The sequence below is a fragment of the Arachis ipaensis genome, chromosome B08, assembly GCF_000816755.2.
Source record: "Arachis ipaensis cultivar K30076 chromosome B08, Araip1.1, whole genome shotgun sequence".
Lineage (NCBI taxonomy): Eukaryota > Viridiplantae > Streptophyta > Magnoliopsida > Fabales > Fabaceae > Arachis > Arachis ipaensis.
The window spans coordinates 74,265,356-74,287,817 of NC_029792.2; the positions used below are offsets into that span (position 1 = coordinate 74,265,356).

A 22,462-nucleotide genomic window follows, 5' to 3' on the forward strand; every position below is an offset into this window, starting at 1 on the left:
TGGTTTAATTATTTTATTAGTTTTTATAATTTCATCAAATTTGTAATTAAGTCTATATTTTTTTTAATTGGGTTCTTATACTGTTTTTAATTTTATAATTAGGTCCTTACCAATATAAAAATGTTAGAATTAACGAAATATTTTTTTAAAAATTGAGAGTACTTACAATTAAGAACTTAATTAAATCTTTGACCAAATTTTTTTGAGAAGAATATTTCATTAATAGTGTACCAATTAATAGTTATTAAAAGACTTATTATTTAATAAAAATGAGACCAAGTTATTTAATAGAAATAATTATTTTATATCACATAAATTTTATTTTACTTGAAAATTAGAATTCTTTTATAAATAATATTTAAAATTCTAAATAATTATAATAGACATAATCTTAATAGTTAATAACATACACAGAAGAGATGAAATAAAAAGAGGTTGCCTAGTTTAGGAAGAGGATGTCGATAGATTTTTATTTTTTGGTCAAAACAAATTTTTATTTTGTTATATTTAAATGTAAAAAAGTAAAATAAAATGTTGAAAAAAAAAAAGAGATAACGACAAAAAAAAAGTGAAGAAAGCTAACATTTAGTTGTTTTAGACTTTTAGATAAAATTTATGATTGGTCCAACTTTTGTTTGGTTCAGTATCTAAAAAAAATTAACTCTAATGGTTAATTACATTTTAAGCAGACAAATTACTTTATGTATTGTCAGTTATCAATTAAGGTATAACAGTTTTTGGATTTGAATTTGGTAAAATCAGCATATAAGTCACCACTTGTCACTTAAAAACTAAGCCACGCGGTTTTTATAGATATAGATATTTTTATCAATTTACACCGTATCATTCACCATATTTTATATAACCTCCACGCAACTTATATATTGGGATGAAGTTGTGATTTTTGCTACCTTCCTTATGAATAGACTTCCTAATCTGAATCTGTCAAATAAATTTTCTTATGAATTGTTATTCTCATACAAATCGAATTATTATATGCTAAGAGTTTTTGGAAGTGTTGAAAACGGAACCGGTCATCGAACCGTTTTAGCTACTAGTTAACTGGTTTATAGATTCAACCGGTTCGACTGTGGTTGAATCGAAAAAATCGTTTTCTAATAAAATAATAAATAAAATATAAATAAACACATTAAAACATAATTATAGTCTAATATAAACCTTAAAGTTGTAATTACATGTCCCTAAAGACCATTAGGAGCACCTTATATTCCCAACCTAAGTTCTCAACCGTTACCTCACTTATTCTAATTACTACCTGCATAGGTCTAAAGTTTTAATATGATTCATTGCTGCATCAAAATATCCCAAACAATTTAACTAAATCATCTCTTGTCTGCTTACTGTAATCCAGTACGTATTCCAGCAAGTCTTTATATGTTAAAAAACATTCTACCAATTTGCCCGGCTGAGCAATCTTTATATGTTTAAGTCTCCTATTCTTATTGCCCGGCTGTGCAGCCTTTGAAGTTTGAACATACCTACAACAATCATGAAATATAGAAATCTTAACAAAACCCTGAACATTCACTTCCATTGCAGCAAAATCTTAATTATTTTTTCCACAAAGATTGTTTTTTTCTTCATTGTACCAAACAATTTTTCTGAAGATTAGTCAAGCAGCTAACTCTAGGTATCCCTTCACTAGTTCCAGTCCCCATGAATATAATCTTTGCTTGATCACCAGGTAATTCAACCCCAATATCTCCATTTGCAGAAGCTGAAGTAGCAAATAGAATAAAGGCAAAAAATCAACACAAATTTCACCTAATCCCATATCAAATTAAGAATATGAACAATCCAAAAGCATAGTTCTAACTTCAATTAAATAATATCAAAGTACAATCATGCAATCAAATTATGATAATAAATAAATAAGTGGAACAAAATTGGAGAGTAGTTAGTTAGATAGTTACTGGATTGGAGGCGAGAGTGAATGGGAAGGAGAAGAGAAACGGAAGAGGGAGAGCGCCAACAGGAAGAAAAGGAAGAGCAAAATCAGTTCAGTAAACAAACAACATCCAAAATTATTCAAAATTATTCACAATTATTCAACAAACAACAAAATCCACTTTAGTAAACAAACCAAAATCAGTTTAGTTTCAGTAATCAGTTAATCACTAATCAGTAAACAACAATCAGTCATCATGTTGAATCACAGTTCAGTTTCAGTAATCACTCACTAGTCAATAAATCACAGTACAATTTAGCTCCCTCCAATCAGTTGAATCTTGAATCAGTTCACAGTTTCACACTGCACAGTTCAAAGAAAAAATAAAATAGGGAGACAGAATTTCAAAATTCACAGTTTCGGTGTTCATCATGCTGAATTATAGATCAGTTTCAATTCAAAGTAAAATCATCCAGTTTGAGTAATCACACTACACAGTTCAAAGAAAAATAAAACAAGGAGAGTGGGAGACAATGAGACAGCAAAGGCACCTTCAAGGCAGAACATGCAACATGGAGAGTGAGTGTGAGGCGGTGGGAGACAGCAAAGGCACCTTCTCAGTTCTCGACGGCTGCGGCGGTGGCTCGACGGCAGTGGCTCGACGGCGGTGGCTCGACCCGTGTGTGAGTGAAGTTTTCTCACTTCTCAGTTCTCGACGGCTCTGTGGTGGCTCGAAGGCGGTGGCTTGACGGCGAGCCCTCGACCCGTATGACGGTGTGAGTGTGACAGTGACTCAGTGAAGCGTTGGAAGCAGCTTCAGCGAAGCCTGCTCGAAGAATGAGAACCACTGAAGCAGCGAAGGGAAGGCGTTTTGGTGATTTAGGGATCTCAGCATCTGGAGTTTTGGTGATTTAGGGATTCAGAACAAAAAACGACAACGTTTTGTTGCCATCTAAAAAACCGGCCGGGTCATAGTTCGGTTCGACCGACCGGTTACTGGCCGGTTCGTCGGTTCAATTCCGGTTTTTGAATTTCACGGTTTTGATGAATGTCTGAACCGTTTTTCAGTCCGGTTCATGATTCGACCGGTCCGACCAGCCGGTTCGAACCGGTTTTCAGAACATTGATGTTACCTTTAGATTATGCATATAATAAAAACAAACTTGAATCTAGGTCTCATAAATGTAATTTTATAGGATATTCGTCAAAATATAAAGGATATAAATTCTTATCACCTAATGGTAACTTGGTAAGGTCTTTATTTCTGGACATGTGTAATTTGATGAAAATAATTTGTTTTGTAAAAAATTCTTTGTTCCAAAATCCTCTTCTACACTTACTATGCTTGATTCTATGATATATGTGTTGATCGAAAAAATATTTTCGATAAGAATGAATTGATTCGGAATGAGTCAGGTATGGTCTCTCGAGAAGATATACACATGAGCATGAGGTTGGAAGTAATTGGCACTGATTTGGATTTCGATTGTTTTATTAATCGAGTAGGTCTGATCAAATAGGAGATTCAATTCGAGAAATTGAGTAAGATTTTTGATGAGCTGGTCGAATTGTCATAGAAGTGAGAAAGTTAGTGGCTTCTATTACACGAGAAAATCATGGGGAATATCTACAATCACGCAGCGGGAACGGTTACCAAGAGGGATTGCATTTCAAATTTGTAATTTTGTATTTAATTGTAATTAATTGTAAATTAATTGTCAGTTATGTAAGATTAGTCTATAAATACTAAGAAGTGTTAAGGAATAAAAGTTGGAACTTTTACCCAGAAAACACTCAAGCATACTCACATCCCAAGAAATTCCTGAGTCTGCAATCGAGTAACTTTTCTGTAGGGTTCCTTCCATCTTTTCATTCTTTCAGTTTATCTTTCTGTAAAGTTTATGTTTTAAGTAAATTTATTTTCCAAGTATTCTTTATCTTCATCTTTGTCCAATTTATATTTCTGCATTGTTTATTTTTAATTTAAAGTCTTTTGATCCAGTCAAAGGCATTTTATCGTTTTCCTTTAAATTCAACATAAATTTTACTGTTTTCAATATGTTTTCTTTTCGAAAACCTTCCTTTTATTCTTTTTCTTTGATTTATCAATTTTAATTTGTTTTTCTTTCCCAATTCCGGTCTAATCGAAGACGCTTTGATGCACTTTTAGAAAACTGGTGCCTGCAAAGAAGAGTAGATTTTACTCCCAAATCACTAGATATCAAACCACCATCAATTTGCTAAAAATTGATAAAACAATATGATTATGCACCTATGTTTGACGGTCATAAGTTATTTAAAAATGCTACATATAATAATATGTCTGTTACTTCTCCTATAAGAAATCATGTTAAAAAATGTAAGACTCTGAAAGTTGTGATTTTTGTTATCTTCTTTATGAATAAACTTCCTGATCTGAATTTGTCAACTTGTCATTTCAATTTCATTACAGAACTTCTACAGCGACAAACAGTAAAAAATCCTAAAAATTATCAGCAGAATAATAAGTACTATGCACAACCAATTAGACAAAACAATAGGTACTGCTCTTTCATTTTCCTAATTATCACCAAAGCAATTGAACAAAATCAAAAAATCAATTAAACAAAATCACAAGAAGTCCCATATAACCTAAAAGTTGCATGAATTATAAAATATGCACATAATCAAAAGTTGTAAGATCATTACACTCATTACTATATGAGGTTGCTATTTCTTTTTTAGTGCAAAGAGTGGAATTGGAATATATAGTTCTTTTATATATACTTCAGTATTCAAATCAACAATAATATATGTATTAAGTATGACCCAAAAAGAATATATACAATTCTAGTCTTCGGGTATGTTCCATGATCAAAAGTGGCTAGTGGGTTAAACCAAAGAGAAAAAGATAATTATAAAATAGCAGCACAGCCAAACATCACTCGGCAGATCCATTACAAATTGAAAATAATTATTACTACAAGTCGATATTTATACAAAAAAATGTATTGTTATGATTACGTGAGTCTCATGGATTGAATTGAATTGTTTTGGATAAATGTGATTGTTTACTTACTTGATTTACTGATTGAATGAGAATGTTTGCTTAGTGGTTGCCTGATAACACTATGTTTGTTGTGGGATTGAAAAATCATGAGTTGAGTGTGATAAAATGACTATCGAGTGTTTGAACGTGTTGCAGCTGAATTATAGTGATTGATGGGATTGGTTGCTTGAATTTTGGATTTTGATGATTTCCTTGAGTTGAGTTGGTGTTGTTGTGATAATAATTTATTGGAAATGATTTGGACAGTTGAGAGATATCTGGTTTGGTTTGGTTGTAATCCTTGAAGGGTGACATAGTCCCAATTTTAGAAGAGATGTTGAAATTTTTAAAAAAATTAGAGACTTTGTTCGAAATGTTATTTAAAAAATTTGGATTTAAGAATTATTTTAATTGATTTTGATTAACCAATGAAAGGATTGTGTTTTGGGGTGTTTTTAATGAATTTTAAAGTAATTGGTCCAAAATAAGTGATTTTGTTTCGATTGCAAAGTAAAAATAGTTTTGAATCTTTTTGGGAAGACTTTTTAAAGTGAAGTTGAAAGCGAGTTTTATTGAGAGCAGTACTTATTGTTGTGTAATTTGTTGTGTATAGTCTGTAAATAATTTTTAGGTTTTCTTATTGTTTGTTGCTATAGGTTTTGTAATGGTCTTGAAAAGATAAGTAGCTATTCTATATTGACAATAGTGGTCACTGTTGTCTTATATACAAGTTTTTTGGATTACTAAAAGAAATGTAGGCAAATTTAAGAGGATATTATTGAACTATATTGGAGACTAAAAAATAATTTAAATCCGACTAGAAAGCAAGACAATTTCGTTAAGTATTTAGACTTTATATCTTACAAATTTGATTTCTTATATTTATCATATTTTTTACCGTTTTAAGACAATTGTTAAGCATTTACTGTACGTGCTTCTATTGAAGTATTGCACCGTATAGGGGGCAGAGTCGATTTTCTCTCGGTAGGATTTAGTGAATTGCATAAGATGGAAGATGAAAAAATGGATGAATTTTTAATAGAAGATATATTCCTTTGGATAAGCGAGAACTGAATAGTGTTCGAAGAAGATTGTCCATACGTAGGAATAGTCCAAGAAGACTACATACAAGAGTTTCCTTAAGGTGGATTTTACCTTGAAAAACTAGTGTATGTAGTCTTCTTGGACTACTCCTACGTATGGACAATCTTCTTCGAACACCATGCAATTTTTGTTTATCAAATGGAATGTATTTTCTATTTAAAATCCATCCATCTTGTCATCTTCCATCTTAACAATGCAATTCACTAAATCCTGCGGAGAGAGAAGAATTCACTCTGCCCCTTCATGTTGATATGGTCCAATGCTTCAAGAGAAGAACTTGCAATAAATTCCCAGTAGTTGTCTGAAAATTTAAAACAGTGAAGGATATGATAAATATAAAGTATCAAATTTTTAAGATATAAAGCCTAAATACTTACTGAAATTGTCTTGTTCTCTAGCGGGATTTAAAACATTTCTTAGTCTCCAATCTAGTTGAATAAAATCCTCCTAAACTTGTTTACATTTCTTCTAGTAGCACAGAAAAATCTTGTATAGGACAATAGTAACCGCTATTGTCAACAATAGAATAGCCACTTGTCATTTCAAGTCCATTACAGAACTTTTACAGCGACAAACAGTAAAAAACCCTAAAAATTATTAGCAGAATAATAAGTACTGTGCACAACCAATTAGACAAAACAATAGGTACTGCTCTTTCATTTTCCTAATTATCACCAAAGCAATTGAACAAAATAAAAAAAACAATTAAACAAAATCACAAGAAGTCCCATATAGCCTAAAAGTTGCATGAATTATAAAATATGCACATAATCAAAAGTTGTAAGATCATTACACCCATTACTATATAAGTTTGCTATTTCTTTTTCGGTGAAAAGAGTGGAATTAGAATATATAGTGCTTTTATATATACTGCAGTATTCAAATCAACAATAATATATGTATTAAGTATGACCCAGAAAGAATATATACAATTCTAGTCTTCGGGCATGTTCCATGATCAAAAGTGGCTAGTGGGTTGAACCAAATAGCAAAAGATAATTATGAAATAGCAGCACAACCAAACATCACTCGGCAGATCCATTACAAATTGAAAATAATTATTACTACAAAATTGGAGACAACAATGAAACATATTAGATTGTCCATTGTCCATAACTCTTACGGACAATCCTGGGATATCCAAGGCTTTGGAAGGATCAATAGGAGGAAGCTGATTATTAGCTTAAGTTTCGCACCAAGTCGTATTAGAGATCCTAATGAAGGTACCCACTACTACATTTTATATATTTAGTTATGTTTGTCTCTTAACATTTGTTTAAATGTTAGCAATGTAGATAAAAATATATTTTAGAAAACATTTATAATAAAACGATAATAAATATAGTTAATTATTGGTTCATACTCTCCCAAAAACTCTCTCATGAACCATTGTGTGTTTTCTCACTCATTGCTTCCAATCGGTTCTCACAATCATTATTTCCTTTGAAATCAAGAATCAAAAAACCATTAGCATCACAATCTCTTCCTCTCTTTCTTTGGATCGTGATTTATTCTCCTTCAAACCTTTCTCAATCTCAATCTAGTTCTAGGGTTTGATTATTCTCGATTCTGATTGTTTCATTTTTGTTTTATGCTTGTTCCGATTTCTTTTTAATTTTGTTCCAAAAAGTTACTTGCAGAAGAAGAGTAGCAATATTCTAATCTGATCGTAGTGTACGTGAGTGATTGAATCAGAATTGCGATGAGAAGGGGAAAATTTAAGAGGAAGCCCACCGGTAGCTACCAGTTCTCCATGCCGGAAGATCTCTGTAAGCATCGCATGTTCTCACTCTCACTCTCAGTGCTCTGAATCTCTCCATCTTGTTCTATCTCCTTCTCAATCTCTCAGCACTTTGAATCTCTGGATCTCATTTTGCCTCCTCAATCACTTTCTACTTGTAAGTTAAATTTCCATTATCTTCTTTCTTGTTTTCTTCAGTTTGGGAATTTAGGCCCTTTCGAGTAAGCAAGTTCATTCTGCTGTTATTTATTACTGAGAATTGAAATAATTTGGACTCATTTTTTGGACATTTTGGATCATATTTTTTTTAGTTAATGCTAATTTTACATTCAATCCTACATCAAATTGATATAATAATTCAACTTATACAAATTCAGGTCTTGTAAACCATGCTTGCTTGAGACTAATGATGAAGACAGTGTAGTAGTAAGTAATGAGTTGTCAGAAAAAGAGAAAGCCACTAATAAGTTAGAAATACTAAATACAGAAAATTAAAAATTAAATTGACCAACACCTGCATAAAGGGAAATACTATAGACTAATTAGTATCTTCATTATTTAAAGTTTAAACACTAAAATACTCTTCACTAATTTCATTGCTAACTTAATGATCAAAGATAAAGGAATCATAATCCTAAATTGTTTGAGCTGTTAATTGAAGTGTAATTAATGCAAAAGAAAATTCTACTAAAACTTCATACCACATACACATACCTCTTCCTAAGATTTTGTTTTGGCATTTGAATTAGGTGAATCTGCACCTTTATTTTTGCCCTTTCTATGATTGAAGGTGTTGAAGCAGGGCTAGGACTGCTTGAACTAAGATATTGAGGTGTGCTTTGAACACCAACATCTCTTGTCATTCCTTCTTTTTTCTTCTTTGCATAAAAATATTAGATTTAGAGTTGAATTAACCAACTTCTTAAAAATAGGATACTAGGAAAATGCAGAAGAAAATTTATTCATGATTATTGAATAATTAGGCATTAGTTATTTGAGTAGTCTATAGAAATGAAGTGAAGTTTAATTGCTTATAGTCTTTTAATACTTGAATTATGTTATATAATTGATTATGTTTTCTATATTGTTCTGTTTTAAGGGGAAGAGAATTTCGGTCCCTTGAAGAATAAGATTACACAAGAGGCTATAGCACCAAGGCGGATATTCTACGATGATTTAGTCGCTACCGAGGCGGTTCGGACATTGCGAATCGCCATTATTGGGTTGTAGATTCTGTTACTATTTTTTCTGTTTACCATGTTCTTAAATGGCTGCTTCATTATGTTCTTCATGCCGATCGAACAATGACAAATAGAAAAGATCCAAATGAATAATCTATTCTGCTTATTTTATCTAGTTGTTAAAATGATAAAATAAAGATTAGTAGTGCTTAATTTATCTTATTTTTTTAATTAAACGAAAATAATTTTTTTATCATTATCACTATTGAGTGCCACATGTAATCTTGTCACATGCTGGCTGCATTATTTCATGTATTCTATTTTTGTTCAGCCCTGTGTCCTATACTTGAGAGTTGGGACCCGATTGTATGTGATCTTGGTCCTCATGATTTTACAGTGAGAAATAGGAAGAGAGTAGTACTAGTATTAGGATTGTGTGATAGAAATCTAGGAATTATATGATCCATTCATACCAAAACGGCTTCTAGAGTAGGTGAAGCCAATAAAATCTAACTGGGAAAAATGGGAGGCCTGTGTGTGAATATTGTTATATTAGTTAAGATTGACACCACATACTTGGCTACTTATGATACTTTACTTTCCTTTTACCAAATTGGAATGTCCCTGTGTACCCAAAATACTTTAATGTGATTAGTTGTTGGTATAGAAACAATTTGAATCGGTACTGTGTTAAAATTCAATTCTTGAATCGTTATTTCTCTGTTCAAGTCTTTCCAATTTTTGAATTCAATTCTTGAATGTGTTTATTTGTTGCATTTTACTGTTATCTCACCATCCCCTATTTCTCATCATGAAAACACCACCAACTCATCTGCAGAATATCGTAAAATGGCATTCAAAGGTTCCGTTAGAGAGTTGTAAGATTCTTTTAGCACCTTGTTTCCTAATGGGCAATACTGACCTTTCAATCGAGCAAAACTAAGCTTGATGCCTCTCTAACATAAATTTTATGTTATGGATGAAACCTGATTTTTTATTTTGACAATATTTGTGCAGTAGTGCAAGTTATATGAATTGTTTCAGTTTCATGCAGTGTTTCTGTTCTGAGGGTTACCTAAAACTGGAGGTCAATCTCGGATGAGATTTCCTTTACTGGTCAGTGATGACGTGTCCGGCTGGTGAGTGGCGGCCGGAGCTGTCGTGTCCGACTTGTTGATCTAGCTACACTTCTGATCCTTCGTCACCGAAGGGTGGGGGGTACCTGCAAGAGACTCTGATGCTTAAGTTAGCATGGGCATTAAGCAGGTTTTTTAGTAGAATCAGAGTATGAGTTATACCTGGGTGCTCCAGTGTATTTATAATAGTGTGGAGTGACCTTCTTAGATAAGATAAGTTAGTTATTTTATCTTTATCTTATCTTATCTTTGAGTGAGGTCAGCTTATCTTCAAGGGAACCGCCCTTCTCTCTGTAGGCTTGGGATGCCTTTGGATTTAGGTCGTATTCCTTAAGTTGGGCCCCTTTTTGGGCTTTCCTGTCGATTTGACCAAGCTCTTTGAGAAGAGGTCGGATAGCCTGACCTAAAGAGGTCGGTCGCTTTGTTACTAAATATCCCGGATCGGATAGCTCGACCCAGGGTGTGAACAGTGCCCCTACTTGAGCTCGATTTTTTTTTTGAGGTCGAGTCCTTGACTTCGATCCTTCTCTAGTGAAGCCAAACTTGAGCATTTGTCGATTTCTTTCCTTGTAGAAATTTTTTGAATGTGGAACGTTTTCCTCTGAAAGTGCGCGCTTTTATATCAGCGCTCTGTTCTTGGGAACGTGTGAGAGTTTAATACCTTCATTAATTGGTTTTAATTGCCCCGTTTCCCTTGGCTTTTTATTTTGAATTTTGCAATCAGAAACGGTTTCTCTTCTTCATTTTTCTTTGTAACCTCTCCCTTCACTCTCTCGCTTTCTGTTTTCGCCTACATTTTGCCTTTCTTGCGTTGCGGCGTCATTTGCCGATTTTCTGGGCGATTCTATCTTTCTATCTTCACTCTCCTTCGAAGCTTCTTCCTTCGTTCAGGTTGGTTTTTCTTTCTTTGTGCTTCTTTTGTTGTTTTTTCCTTCGGTTCTTTGGTAAAGTTTTGGTTTTGAATGCATGTTTGGAAAGCTTGAATCTTTTTACATTGTCATGCTCACTTGTCGTTGTGCTGCATGTTTTTCTAGTTTTTTATGAACCTATTTTACTTTGCCCAGAAGGTTGCTCCTTTTGATGACTTTCGCTCTGTTGATGATTTTACTGATGATCCTTTGTAGAAATTAATGATTTTCTCTAGTGGCTTGTTTGTTTGGGGTGTTTATTTTCTGAAAAAGGTGGCGTCTTTGATGACTCCTTGTTGATACTTTCGTTGCTTGGTAGTTCCGTCTGCGACTGTGAATTTGGGAGGTAGTTATTTTGATGACTTTATTTGATTTGTAGCTCGTGGATTTCTTCTCAGAGTGTTATCTTCCTGTTAAGATGTGTAGAGATGTAGACTTGTAGGTTTTCCTGAGTCCTTGTCCTGTCAACTGCCTCCAAAGGATGCCCCTAGATCATTTTGGTATGGGTCTTGGGATTTCCTTTTGTTGCTTGTACTGTACTGGATTATGTTGGCCGAGTTATTCTGATTTCGTCCGAGATATTTTTTAGTAATCCAATCTTCTTTTCTTGTTTGTAGGACTAGTTTAGCCATGTCTTCTCGCAAAAATATTATAGAGATGTCTTCTAAAGTTTCTGAGGGGATGTCCGATTGGCTGGACTCCCTTGTCTTAATGTGTGTCTCTATGGTGGATGCTGAGTTTTGTGTAGAGCTGAGAAAACATCATAGGATTTGTGGAAGCGGTGCCCAGGAGAGGGATTATGAGCTTGTAGCACCCGACTCTGACGAGAGGGTTTGTTTTCCAACCTCGGTTGCGGGGGAGCGTCCCTTCTTCTATGCCTATGAGTATTTCTTCAGCCAGTTGGACATTACTTTTCCCTTTACTGCTTTTGAGACCGACTTGTTGTGGTCATGTAACGTTGCCCCATCTCATCTTCACCCGAATTCCTGGGGTTTTGTCAAGATCTTTCAGCTGCTTTGTCAGGAGTTAGGCGTAACACCTTCTCAAACTCTTTTCCTTTATCTTTTTGTTTCGGCCAAGCCTGGGGCTTCTTCCAAAAAGAAAGCTTCTTGGGTTTCTTTTAGGTCTGCCCAGGGACATAAAGTTTTTGCCATGTATGATGAGTCCTTTAAGGATTTTAAGAACTATTTCTTTAAAGCTCGAGCTGTTAAGGGGGCCCGCCCCTTTTTTCTTGATGGGAATGATGAGCCTGCTTTTCCTCTAGAATGGCAAAAGAATGTGTCAGTGTCTCGTAATTGGAGATGCTTGACGAGGTTGAACGGGCTTTTGTAATTGTTCTTGAAGATATATGGGGGGAACCGCCCCACCTTGATACAAAAAGGTTTCTGGGGGACCCGTCCCTGGTTCGAACTGCTTTGGGTACTGTTTGACTTGTTTTTATACTTGTTTTTAGCTTTGCTTCATCTTTTTGTGTTTGTAACCCGTTACTGTGGTTGATTCTGTTTTTCAGAGATGTCTAAAAATAATGACTCTATGAAGGCCTTCAAAAAGGCAAGGAAGGCTACTGCTGCTCAAAATATATCGGCCAAGGTGGCAGGAGAGGGATCTTCTCAAGTTCAGGTGAAGCCGCCCGTGCCAAGTTCACCTAGGCCGAAGAAGGTGATCCCTACTCCTCGGGTTCGTCTGGCCGACCCTCCACAGACTTCTGTCGCTATCTCTGGTGCTCCTCCCAACAAAAAACAAAAAACAATTGAACCTTTCAACCTTGATGCTCCTAACTTTAATGCGGTGGAGTTTGTCGATCAGCAGATCGGTCCTTATGGTGCCCTCCCTATGGATGATGTATCACTCCTTCGCCATTTAGATTTTATAACTTGGAGCAGCATTAAGATGGCACATATGGGAGCTGCCCTGTATCGAACTGCCTAAAATCTTTCCCTTCATGCTACCAAAGCCTTCATGGAGGAGGCTAAACAGGAGTTTGATCGGGTGAAGGGCTTGAAGGAGGAGCTTGAAGTGAAAGTGACCAAACTGGAGAAGGAGCTGAAGAGCGAGAAGGCTAGCTCTCTTGCCTTGGCGGCTTCCGTGAGGTTGGCCGAGGACACGGCATTGAGGCATAAAGACAGTTACGTCACATCCTATCAGGAGGTAATGCGTCTGAGGGAGGAGTTGGAGTCTGCCCGAGTTGATTACTCCGAGCTCCAGGGTCACCTTGTTGGCAGCGTAAATGCTGCTTATGAGAACTTGAAGGAGCAGGTTCGAGTTCTTGCTCCTGAGGTCGACCTTACTCTCTTCAGCCTGGACAATATTGTGAGAGATGGTAAGATTGTCCCTGACGACCCAGATGATGATGATGTCGAACCTCTCTCTGCGCCTGCTGCCAAAGTGTCGACTTCTACAGTTCCTCCAGAATTAGATCCTGATTGCCAAATTTTGAATAGGGATGATGACACAGTGGATGCAGTGCCTCTCCAAGCTCACCCTCCTTCACCTCGTGCTGATGCTACCGAGAAGGCTTCAGATCTTAGTTGAAATTTCTCTTTGTTTGTGTATATTGCCCGGCTTGTGGGCTATTAAACTCTTTATTTTGGAATTGATGTTTTGCTGACTGTTGACACTTTTTAGTTGTTTGTTTAGCAACCTTATTTTGAAAAACAAAAAATAGCTTCCAAGTTCTTGGGGCTGATTTGGGTAGCCTCTTTGAACTTGTTTTTATTATATCTCCACGCCTTTAATATCATGTCGATATTTATCTTATCTTGGTGCCTTTTTTAGGTTTTTGGTAGTGCTGGAACTTTTCGTTGTATAACACTAAGGTCGTCGATTTCATTATGTTGGTTTTGTCCGAGCTATTGTTGATAATCCTCTTTTTTGGACCCCTTTTTAGGTCTCTTTCAGGGATTATTTTGGTAGCTTTATGTTTTGGACCGACTTCTTCGCGTTGAGTTCTTCTAAGTTATTTTTGTAATCCTCTTTCTTGGACCTTGTTCAGGTCTCCTTCAGGGATTACTTTTATAACTTTTATGTTTTGGGCCGACTTCGTCATGTCGGGTCCTTCTAAGTTATTTTTGTAATCCTCTTTCTTGGACCTTGTTCAGGTCTCCTTCACGGATTACTTTTATAACTTTTATGTTTTGGGCCAACTTCGTCATGTCGGGTCCTTCTAAGTTATTTTTGTAATCCTCTTTCTTGGACCTTGTTCAGGTCTCTTTCAGGGATTACTTTTATAACTTTTATGTTTTGGGTCGACTTCGTCATGTCGAGCCCTTCTAAGTTATTTTTGTAATCCTCTTTCTTGGACCTTGTTCATGTCTCTTTCAGGGATTACTTTTATAACTTTTATGTTTTGGGCCGACTTCGTCATGTCTAGCCCTTCTAAGTTATTTTTGTAATCCTCTTTCTTGCACCTTGTTCAGGTCTCTTTCAGGGATTACTTTTATAACTTTTATGTTTTGGGCCGACTTCATCATGTCGAGCCCTTCTAAGTTATTTTTGTAATCCTCTTTCTTGGACATTGTTCATGTCTCTTTCAGAGATTAATTTTATAACTTTTATGTCTTGGGCCAACTTCGTCATGTCGAGCCCTTCTAAGTTAAAGTAATCCTCTTTTATAGGGTTGGCCAGACCTCTTTCCAGGGTTTACTTATAACTTGGTTTGACTTGGTCCGACTTCTTAACGTCGGCCAGTCTTTAAGTTATTATTTAGCAATCCATTAAGACCTCGTCAGGTCTTTTCTCTGGATCACTTTCGATAACTTCTTGCATTATTCTGTTTTCATCTTTGCCGATTTGTAGAAGGTGAGTTCAATCCTCGTTTAGTCGACCTTTAGATGAATTTGGTTTTCATCTCTGTTGGTCTTTATTGTGATCGTGCAGTGAATTTGTTTTTCACTTTCTGCCAATTTGTTGCTTTATAATCGGACGATGAATGTTTCAGATTAATGCATCTTGAAAACTTGTAGAACGTCTAATATATTTTGAAAGAAAATGAAAATATGTACATACGGAGTTTTTATCCTTTTGAGTCGGATAATTTCTGGATCTCAACTTGGTGCCTCATTAAAAAACCTTTTCAGGAAAAAGAGTGCATCTTATGCTGAGATCTTTTACCGTCTCTAGCTATAGTACCTTCTTAGGTTGCAGGCATGCCACGACCTAGGAAGCTCTCGCCCATCCAGTTCGGATAGTCTGTAGTAGCCCTTCCCAAGTACTTTGATGACTCGGTAGGGTCCTTTCCAGTTTGCTGCCAGCTTTCCTTCTCCAGGTCGAGTTATTCCAATATCATTTCGGATTAGGATGAGATCATCTTCAGTGAAACTTCTTGGCACTACCTTTTGATTATATCTGGAAGCCATTCGACGTTTTAGTGCTTCTTCCTTTATCCGAGCTCTTTCCTGGATTTCAGGAAGTAGGTCAAGCTCTTCCCTTTGAAGTTGGGAGTTGACTTCCTCATTGTAATGGACCACTCTAGGCGACCCTTCTCGATCTCCACTGGGATCATTGCCGTCGTCCCGTATGCTAATCGGAAGGGTGATTCTTTTGTGGTGGAATGTGGCGTTGTTCGATATGCCCATAGGACTTGTGGGAGCTCTTCGGCCCAAGCTCCCTTTGCGTCTTGTAATCTCTGTTTTAGCCCAGCCAATATGACTTTGTTGGCAGCTTCGGCTTGTCTATTGGCTTGGGGATGTTCGACGGAAGTGAACTGGTGCTTTATGTTCAAGTCGGCTACTAATTTTTTGAAGCCTGCATCTGTGAATTATGTGCCATTGTCTGTGGTGATGGAGTATAGAACCCCAAACCTTGTGACAATGTTCCTATATAGGAATTTTTGACTTCTTTGAGAAGTGGCGTTAGCTAGGGGTTCTGCCTCGATCCACTTTTTGAAATAGTCTACCCCTATATGAGGAATTTAACTTGTCTCGATCCCTGAGGAAAAGGTCCGAGAAGGTCGAGTCCCCATTTTACAAATGGCCAAGGTGAGGTTACACTTATGAGCTCCTCTGGCGGGGTGATGTGAAAGTTGGCATGTTTTTGACATGGTGGACATGTCTTTACGAACTCTGTGGCCTCCTTTTGTAGAGTTGGCCAATAAAATCCTGCCCGGAGTACTTTTTTGGTGAGCGCTTGTGCTTCGAGATGATTGCCACAGATGCCACTGTGTATTTCTTCTAGAACATCTTTCGTGTTGGAAGTCGGTACACATTTTAACAATGGTATTGAAATTCCTCTTTTGTATAGAGTATTGTTTATGATAGTGTAGTATTGTGCCTCCCGTTTTAACCTTTTTGCCTCCTTCTCATCTGTAGGAAGAGTTTCTGTTTTGAGGTAGTTAATTATAGGAGTCATCCATCCTTGATCTAGACCTGTTATGGCTAGGATTTTTTCCTCTTCCGAGATTGACGGGTTCTGTAGTATTTCTTGGATGAGGCTTCTATTGTTGCATCCTGGTTTGGTGCTGGCTAGTTTTGAGAGTGCGTCAGCTCGGGCATTCTGCTCGCAGGGTATGTGGCGGATCTCATATTCCCGGAATTGTCCGAGCTATTCCCTGGTTTTGCCCAGGTACTTTTTCATATTGGGGTCCTTGGCTTGGTAGCTCCTCGTTATTTGTGAAGTGATCACCTGTGAGTCGCTGAAGATAATGAGTCTTTGAGCTCCGACCTCTTTAGCCAGCTTTAAACCAACTAGTAGTGCCTCATATTCCGCCTGGTTGTTTGAGGCAGGAAACCCGAATTTGAGAGAGAGTTCGATTTGGGTTCCTTGATTACTTTCAATTATCACACTTGCGCCGCTTCCAGTCTTATTCGAGGAACCGTCCACGTAGAGATTCCATTCTGTGGGGGTTTCCGGGGTGTCTGTAAATTCTGCAATGAAGTCGGCTAAGTACTGTGATTTTATGGCTGTCCGAGCTTCATATTGGAGGTCAAACTCGGATAACTCGACTGCCCATTGTAAAATTCTGTCTGCTAGATCTGTTTTCTGCAATATCCCTTTTATGGACTGGTTGGTCCGAACCTTAATAGTGTGAGCTTGGAAGTATAGGCGAAGTCGTCGAGATGTTAGTATGAGAGCATAGGCAAACTTTTCTATTTTTTGGTAGTTCAGCTCGGATCCTTGTAATGCTTTACTGATGAAGTATACGGGTTGTTGCCCACTGTCCTCTTCTTGAGCTAGTGCTGAGGCTACTGCCCGACTCCCTACCGCGAGGTATAATATGAGTGGTTCTCCTTCTCGTGGCCGAGATATAATAGGTGGCCATCCTAGAAATCTTTTGAAATCTTGGAAGGCTTGTTCGCACTCTGTTGTCCATTCGAACTTCTTTCCTTTCCTTAGAGTAGCATAGAAGGGAAGAGATCTTATCGCTGATCCCGCTAGGAATCTGGATAAGGCTGCTAGTCTCCCGTTGAGTTGTTGAACCTCTTTGACACAAGTTGGTCTCTTCATGTTGAGTATAGCCTGGCATATATCTGGATTTGCCTCAATTCCTCTTTGTGTGAGCATAAAACCTAAGAACTTGCCTGCTTCTATTGCAAAGGTGCATTTTGCAGGATTAAGTCGCATGCCATGCTTCCTTATAGTGTTGAACACCTGGACCAGGTCGGACAATAATGTCTCTTCACTTTGTGTCTTTATTAACATGTCATCCACGTAGACTTCCATGACTTCTCTGATATGATCTGAAAAGACTTTATTCATTAGCCTTTGATAAGTAGCTCCCGCGTTCTTGAGACCAAAAGGCATCACGATGTATCAGTAATTCGCTTTTGGTGTTAAAAACGAGGTTTTTTCTTGATCGGGTGGATACATGGGGATTTGATTGTATCCGGAATATGCATCCATAAACGAGAGATATTTATATCCGGAGGAAGCATCTACCAGAGTGTCGATACTTGGAAATGGATAAGGGTCTTTTGGGCAGGCTTTGTTGAGATTTGTATAGTCGGTGCACATTTGCCACTTCCCATTTGATTTTTTCACCAAGACTACATTAGCTAACCATAGTGGGTACTTCACTTCTCTTATGAATCCTGCCTCTAGTAGAGCTTTTACCTGCTCTTCCACAGCTTGGGATCTTTCGGGTCTGAGCTTTCTACGCCTCAATTGTACTGGCCGAGACCCAGGGTAGACTGCTAGCTTATGACACATTAACTCGGGGTCTATGCCTGGCATGTCTGCAGCCTTTCACGCAAAGAGGTTGACGTTGTCTCGTAATAACTGTACGAGTGATTCTTTTATGTCTCCTTTTAGAGTCGTGCCAATATTGGTTGTTTTGTCCGGGATGTCTCCGATCTGGACTTTCTCTATTTCACCTTCAGGTTGTGGACGGAGTTCTTCTCGCCTCTGAACTCCACCAAGTTCGATTGTGTGGAATTATTCTCCTCTGCCTCTGAGGTTTAGACTTTCGTTATAACAGCGGCGCGCCATCTTCTGATCTGCTTTTATCGTAGCTATCCCTTCTGCAGTTGGGAATTTCATGCATAGATGTGGAGTTGAAACTATTGCGCCGAGTTGATTTAATGTTGTCCGACCTATTTGGATGTTGTAGGCTGAACTCACGTCGACCACGATGTAGTCTATTTTGAGTGTTCTGGATTGGTTTTCTTTTCCAAAGGTTGTGTGAAGCGGGACGTATCCCAGTGGTTGCACTGGAGTGTCTCCCAGTCTGAACAGGCTGTTTGGATATGCTTTGAGTTCTTTATCTTCCAGGCCGAGCTTGTCAAAGGCAGTTTTGAATAAGATGTCGGCGGAGCTCCCTTGGTCTATCAGTGTGCGATAGAGATTTGCATTTGCCAGTATAATGGTGATGACCATGGGATCGTCGTGTCCTGAGATGATGCCGGATGCATCTTCCTTGGTAAACGTAATTGCGGGGATGTCAGGTGCTTCCTCCTTTCCTCCGACATGATATACTTCTTTGAGATATCTTTTGCGAGATGATTTGGAGATTCCTCCTCCTGCAAAACCTCCGTGTATCATATGGACATGTCTTTCTGGTGTTCGAGGTGATCGCTCGGTTCATCCAACCTCCTCATCTCTTCTCCTTTTTCTTTGCTCATCGTCTCGGGTCGCCAGATACCGATCTAGTTTTCCTTCTCTCACTAATTTTTCTATGACATTTTTTAAGTCGAAGCATTCGTTGGTGGAGTGTCCACGGACTCGATGGTATTCACAATATTCATTCCGATTTCCTCCTCCTCTTTTGCCTTTGAGTGGTCGAGCTGGGGGTATTTTTTCTGTGTGGCAGACTTCTTTGTAAACATCCACCAGGGACACCCTAAGAGGGGTGTAATTATGATATTTTTTAATTTTTTTCCCTTGTCGATCTTCCTTCTTTTTGGACTCTTTATCTTTGTCTCGGTAGGTGAATCCGAATTTTGAGGTTTCTCCTAGTCGAGAATTTTCTTCCATGTTGATGTATTTCTCCGCTCGTTCCTGCACTTCGTCCAGAGATGTGGGGTACTTCTTTGATATAGATTGGCTAAAAGGTCCCTCTCTTAGGCCATTGATGAGGCCCATGATGGCGGCCTCTGTTGGTAGGCTTTGTATGTCTAGGCATGTTTTGTTGAATCTTTCCATGTAGTTGCGAAGGCTTTCCCGATCTCCTTGCTTGATTCCTAATAGGCTGGGGGCGTGTTTAGCCTTATCTTTTTGGATGGAGAATCTGGCCAGGAACTTTTTGGCTAAGTCATCAAAGCTTGAGATGGACTTTGGAGGTAGGTTGTCGAACCATCTAATTGCTGTCTTTGTGAGAGTTGTTGGAAAAGCTTTGCAGCGAACTACATCTGAGGCGTCGGTGAGGTACATTCTACTTCTAAAATTGATGAGGTGATGGTTGGGATCTGTTGTGCCATCGTACAAAGTCATATCCGGAAATTTGAAGTCCTTGGGGATTTTGGTCTTCATGATTTCCCTAGTGAATGGATCTTGATCCTTGCGAGAGTTATCCTCAGGGGTGGACCGAGTAGCTTTGGCTTTGAGATCGGTTTCGAGTTTTAGAAGTTTATCTTCTAATTCTCGGCGTCGCCTTACCTCTCTTTGTAGATCCTTCCCAACTTCTTGTTGGTACTGGATTTCTTTTTCAAGTTGCTTTAAACGATCTTGAAGCGCTTCTATCACTCCCGGATTTGATGAGTTTTTGTCCCCGTTAGATTCCGGGGTATCTTTCAGCGTATTTCCCGCGTTTTTGTGCGGTGTTCTATCTTCTAGATCCAAATCGTGGTCGTTGTCATGGTCGTCCGCCATGGTGATGGGATGACTTTCAGGTTCTCCGGCAATGGTGCCAATGTTCCGAGGGTTACCTGAAACTGGAGGTCGATCTCGGACGAGATTTCCTTTACTGGTCGGTGATGACGTGTCCGGCTGGTGAGTGGCGGCCGGAGCTGTCATGTCCGACTTGTTGATCTAGCTACACTGCTGATCCTTCGTCACCGGAGGGTGGGGGTACCTGCAAGAGACTCTGATGCTTAAGTTAGCATGGGCATTAAGCAGGTTTTTTAGTAGAATCAGAGTATGAGTTATACCTGGGTGCTCCAGTGTATTTATAATAGTGTGGAGTGACCTTCTTCGATAAGATAAGTTAGTTATTTTATCTTTATCTTATCTTATCTTTAAGTGAGGTCAGCTTATCTTCAAGGGAACTGCCCTTCTCTCTATAGGCTTGGGATGCCTTTGGATTTGGGTCGTATTCCTTAAGTTGGGCCCCTTTTTGGGCTTTCCTGTCGATTTGACCAAACTCTTTGAGAAGAGGTCGGATAGCCTGACCTAAAGAGGTCGGTCGCTTTGTTATTGAACATCCCGGATCGGATAGCTCGACCCAGGGTGTGAACAGTTTCTTTTCTGGATTTTTTGTTTTGTATAATATGATGAGTGTATAATCTGGTCAAAGGTTATCTTTTGTTATGGATGCTGTCATTTCGTTTAGTGTTGTAATGAACAATTGATCCAAGACTAATTGCTTATGTTTTGGTGTATTTTTTGTCATCTTGCATACAATGATGAGTCCTAAGTGTATAATCTAATCAAAAGTTATAGTTCCTTATGGAGTTGGTCATTTGTAATTTGTATAATGATGATGATGAAGATGAACACTTGATAAAAAAATACTAGGCATTATTGGTTAATCTCCATCCCATGGAAGTCAGCTGTTTCTTAATATCTTTTAATGATAATTATATTGAAGATGTACTTAATGGAAATCATGTACTTTTGAGTGCATACTTTTCTGTTTGAATGGTAGATATGTAGCTTTGGAAAATTGGTTTGAAGCCTTATTTATCTCAAACTTATCTTTTAGGCATTATATATAAAATATATAATGTCATGTATGTGGAATTTTGTATATATTATATTTTAATCAGGTTTGGATAGACTTTTATCATAACTGAATGGTAAATGCCTGTGTTATCCAGCTAGTTCAATTATTTGAATTTTGATGCACCCAGCATAATGTTCCCTTTAATGCTTAACCAGTGGACCTTTCATACTACTAAGTAGAAAAACTATTGAAGCAAAATATGTGTAGTTTACCTTGTTATGAAAATAGTTTTTTTTGTTGATGATTGGTAGGAATACAGTGAATTTGAAGAAACTGATGGAGAATCAGATTTTGATGAATAATGTCATGTAATTATCAGTTGGCTAGATAGAAGGTTTGGACCTGTTTGAATTGAAGCTGCTTGGTCTGAAATTTGTACATCTAGTATCCTTCGTTCTGCTAGAACAAGATTCATGCTTCTTTTGCATCGAACCCAAATCCCGAACCCCAATTCATAAGCCCGGTACCACTTTTTTCTCTACTCTTTTGTTGTGCACAAATGCCAATGAGTGGGCTCAAAATTGTAAAAGAAACTTGTATTATCAAGTGTTCTTTGATCTCTTCTACTAATTGTTTGGTAGAAAGTTTGGGGAGGTACTTCTCCTATATTTGGCCTTGAGATTTTATCCTACATACCTTCTATAGTTGTTATAGGATTATGGCAAACAAGAAAGACAAAGCTTTAAGGTCAAGCATCTCAATAAGAGATATCATCTATGAACAAGAAGAGCAAATTAGATTAGGTCCTCATCAATCTCAATTAATATCCACTGTGAAGAAAAATAGAGGATTGAAAGGTGGGTCTATGGTTAATATCATTGGTGAGCTAGAGGACAGTGCATCAAGCTCTTCACAAACACCTTTAGTACCACATGCCAATGATGATAGTAAGTGTGCCTCTATTGTATTTTTTTTATATATTTTGAGTGTTGTGAGTAATTGATTTACTAATGATATGTGATTTTTATTGTTATATAGTGTGAAAATGGTTATTAGATATTTTAGGTAGTTACTATATCTACGATTTAGGTGCTCTGCTTTCTACTATGTTTTGATCTAGGTGAAATTGCATTTTTACAAGGTTAGATTGAATGAATAAATAGATGTATTTCAGAAATTTCCTCCTCTCTCTTTTTGACTTTC

The 22,462-nt window shown here is 37.4% G+C and overlaps 1 long non-coding RNA gene across 1 annotated transcript; it reads left to right on the forward strand.

Annotated features, from left to right (window-relative positions):
* LOC107612279 lies at positions 7,358–9,180 on the forward strand. The gene is made up of 3 exons (XR_002352599.1): positions 7,358–7,939; positions 8,532–8,614; positions 8,882–9,180. It is a non-coding gene; the product is annotated as an uncharacterized LOC107612279 (long non-coding RNA).